Source organism: Perissodus microlepis, chromosome 10, assembly GCF_051167445.1.
Source record: "Perissodus microlepis isolate ML-2025 ecotype Zambia chromosome 10, ASM5116744v1, whole genome shotgun sequence".
NCBI lineage: Eukaryota > Metazoa > Chordata > Actinopteri > Cichliformes > Cichlidae > Perissodus > Perissodus microlepis.
Window position 1 is genome coordinate 31,801,916 of NC_140470.1, and position 4,446 is coordinate 31,806,361.

Below are 4,446 nucleotides of genomic sequence, written 5' to 3' on the forward strand. Positions count from 1 at the left end.
ACTGCACGCATAATGGGTGGATGGAAAGGCTCGATGAGTCAGTATATGAACAAGTGCATCACAATTGTTGTTGCTAATTTATCTTTTTTGAAGATACAACTCTGTAAAAACAAATTGAGTTGTCAATTTCAAACAAAACAATCCTCAAACTGAAAAATTAGAATTGAATATTTAAATAGGAGGCATGCTTTTTAATGTTTTGTATCATGTGAACAGATTTGACTGTTGATCACTCATTCACTATGCTTGTTCTATCTACAGTAAACACACACATCAGAGAGCAACATGGGGTTGGTATCTTGCCAAAGGATATTTGTCATGGAGACTGGAATAGTTGGTCCCAGAAATGACAACCTGCTCTACCTCCAGAGCTACAGGCACCTCATACTATTATTTGTCTTATCTATTATAAGTAAGGATAAGCCTAAAGACACTGCTTCAGGTGAGGCTTGAACTCACAACCTCAGCATTGCTCAGCCCAGTACTGCCTATAAGTACCACGCGCTAGCCGATTGCGCTACTGGAGCTTCAGGTAAACGATGTCCTGATGTATCAATCAGCAGTATGCTTCTGTCCACTTTTGATCACCTGCTCTTATCTCACCTATTGTACCTGGAAGTTGATGATTGTCACAGAAAGATGTCACTGCTAGTGGCTTCCTGTGTGGATGAGTCCTCTCAGGAGATATGTCAACCTTAGTAACTAAGAAAACTGAACTTTACTTTATCTGTAATGTGTTTTTTCACATCTACTGCTTTTCATTATCGAAACCTAAGCAAATTAAAGCTGTTGCTTAGTGTTTCCTGACACACTCTCTCTCTTTTGTGGTGTAAAACTAGTTTTTTAATCTAACCTGTCATGTTCCCCATAGTGAGGATTTTTAAAGCAGGTAAATGTCTGCATTTGAGGGGTTGGGGGTGTTAAAGGTGGAGATCATTTTACTTCTGACACCCCTGAGAAACCTTCTGTGGTATTACTTTCCCATTAAAAATCTTTCATTAGTGTTTGATCAGGTTTCAAGAGTAAAACTACTCGGTTAGGTTTACAAGGCAAACCGTTTAGATGGAAAATAAAATAACTTTGTAAATAAAACTAGGTTTGGGTGTAAAAAATTGTTGCTACTTTTTCTTGTTCGTAAGGATGATTTATCCCGGAGGACTGAAAAAACATCTGGTAGACCTGCAAACAGGGCGTGAAACATACTGTATCATACTTTAATTTATACTGGTTTCAAAGTTTATTTGAGAGAAACAAATATTCAGCAAGTCTGCGTTCAAAACAGAGCCCAGTCCAATGGACATGTGGGGCATAATTAGTATAAGCCTGCACGCACACCATGAAAGATTAGCTAATTTATCTTTTTTGAAGATACAAAATGCTAACATTAGCTACCTTTGGTAAGCTAATGTTAGCATTACTAGCACCAGTTGTTTTCCTTTGTTGCATGCTAGCATCCACACACAGGTGCCAAATGTGGTTACACATCGCTTCAGTAGCACCACAACATGTTTAAACCAACATGGAACTGGAGTTTTATGTTGATAAAACATGAAAAATTCATTTTACCAACTAATTTTTTTAGTGCTGACTAGCAGGAACACCAACATTAAAATGTATCCCTAGTCCCTCAAGACAGGTCAATCCTTCTATTATGGCCATTTCATCTTTTGTCAAGACATCAGGCTGTGAAGTAGGAAAACTGATTAATTACTGGGCGAATCATTGCATACCCTCAATAATTTCAACTGTGTGACTTGATAATTGATAGAAGGATGGATAGTGATGAACATTAGTAGACAAAACAGACTAATGAGTGATGAGATTAATGGATTGAAGTATAGATGAATAAACATGTGGCCTGCCTGTGTGCTGTCAGAATGGATGGATGGACGAGTAAATGTTGGATGCTGTATGTGAGGATGATGGATGGAGCCCTGCTGGCTCTCCAGATTGATGGATAACAGACTGGATGGATGGTTGAACTGTAAGCATGAACCGTGAAGTGTTTCAAAAAATATTCCAGTCAGAAAAAACAAAAACTCCGCCTGACAAATTTCCCAAGCGAGGAGGAGAACAATAGGAAAATTGAGTAAGTGTGCAAATAAATAACCGAGTTTAGCGGCTTCACAAAGACATGAAGAGGATTAAGATGAGAAAAATAAACACAACACAGTATAACTCCAAAGGGTTTATGAAGAGGGCAACAGTTTGATATGAAGGAGAATAACAGGAGTGGGCATGCTGTCACAATCATGTGTGGAGAGTGTGTTTACTCTGAAAAATAATGCAGCGAGTGCTGTGTTATGATTAATCATCCCGCCTTAAGGCTGATTTTAATCGGCCGTAGATATTATGTTTTAAACAGAGATCAGAAGAAATAAAGTCTGTTGAATACATTTTTCACTCTGCATTTACTGGTCAGCTTTCTTTGAGATAACGTGAACGTGCAGTCACTTGTAGAGAAACTCTTAGTACTGATGCACTTTGACGTATCCATCCATCCATTCTCTGCTGCTTATCCAGGTTTGGGTTTAAACAGGCACATCGGGACTTCCCTCCCCACGGCCACTTTATCCAGCTCATCTTGGGGGACACTGAAGCTGGGTCTGCCCCAGGGCTTTCTCTTCTCCCACTAAAGGGCATCCTAGTCCTTCAATGTGGATGAGTAGCAGCTCTACTGTGAGCCTCTCAAATGGTAAATGGGCTGATGTACATATGATGTACATACAGTGCAGACAAGTACTTTGTCTGATATTTGCATACACTCCAACAGATGAATTAGTAGCAAGGATACTACAGGGTCACCAGTAATTGGACCGCCGACCCTCTGACCCACTCTTCCTCCTGTGTCAGGGTTGGTTTTTACAGCCAGCAGTGACCTTGTGGAGTTCTAAGCTGTCAGCTAAAACAAGCAATTTTGGTGTCCTGGTTGTATGTGTGCCAAGTTGCATCACTGTTACGCAGAAAACTAATCACGCACTAGAATTTAGCTCAACAATTTTAAGAGCAAACTTCATGGACCATCTTTACCACACGGCCAAAACTATTGTTTAGAAGTGATCGCATTTAAGGTGTAGCAGCTGTCACCTGTAGAAAGGGCTACACTTCCTAAGAGACTAAGTTGTCGAGTTGCAACACAAAACCAGAAATTTTGAAAAGTGCACAAAATAAGTGTAAGGTTTATTTTGTGCAGTTCCCTCCTTTACATGAGCAACTGTATACTGTAATACTGAAGGTGAGAGTTGTGTGTATAAAACGAGGAAATTAAATGACAAAGTGCAGAATCATTCCTCTGTGTGAAATAACCTGTTACTTACACAGCCCCTCTCTGTGTCCCTCCACCTGCCTAAACCAACCAATGTGTGTCATGAGAAACGGCACATATTTGTGGCAATAGTAAAAAACAACAACTATACAGGTCAGAACTCAAAGACCTCGTAATTGTTTTGATTTCAATTTGGATTTACGCGATCAACTTATCAGAAGGAAGTGAGTCATTGCTATCCATCCCATTCAGATTGTTCGCAGGGACCCTTCAGTGCACACTGCCATTAAAGTTATTGAAGGTAAAGATGGTTTCTAGATGCTGTTTTGTAGGTAATATTCTTGATCCCTTCCTTGCTGTTGGTACCAGAGTTTTGGTGTCAGATTGATGGTTTAGAACGCCAAAAAGTGTTGCCCCGTTTATGATGAACAGCTTCTGTTGTGCACAGTGAGCCGTGGATGTGGAGGTGTTGGTTATTTAGCAGGCTTTGTGGTGAGTCATCATTCATTCTCTTGTGAGGTTCATCTGTTAAACACTCTGCCAGTGCTGTTGTTTTTCAGGCATTAACATACTGAACCAATGAGTCTGCAACATTAGCATAAAACTAAGCCTTCAATGGTGACACTTCATCATTACTGTGGATATAAACGCCTTTTTCAAAACTGCAACTCAAGTAACTGTCTCTAAACATTAGCTTGTAAACTGCCGCTCACTGGATATACTTTTTTTCCAGACTATTCTTTGTAAACACTGAGGATGGTTGTGTGGGAAAATCTCAGCAGACCAACAGTCTCTGAAGTACCAACCCAACCCTAGCATGATTGCTCATGCTACATTCAAAGTTACTTATATCAACTTCCCATTTCTTCCCATTCTCATGATTCAGCTGAACTTCAGTAGTGGTGTGACACACCTGGTTATAACGACACTCGTTATAACCAGGTGTTATAACTCCTGGCTCTGTAAACACTGCCAGGAGTTTATGGCTCAGTCTCTTTCGGGTCATACTGCATAAAATATACATTTTGTTTTGTTTGGATTCACAGTCGAGTCCACGCCTTGCGTGTCAAACACTCATCTAGAGGCTCCATAGCAAGACAAACCAGTGGGGGGCGTCACCGTGGATACCTTCGTCTTTTATATTGTCTATGGTAGTGACACTCTCAGGGGGCCAGCACTTA

At 40.3% G+C, this 4,446-nt stretch overlaps 1 non-coding gene across 1 annotated transcript; it reads right to left on the reverse strand.

Annotated features, from left to right (window-relative positions):
* Positions 1-434: 434 nt before the first annotated feature.
* trnai-uau (transfer RNA isoleucine (anticodon UAU)) lies at positions 435-527 on the reverse strand. Its single transcript is given in 2 exon segments — positions 435-470; positions 490-527. It is a non-coding gene; the product is annotated as a tRNA-Ile (tRNA).
* Between the last annotated feature and the right edge of the window lie 3,919 nt (positions 528-4,446).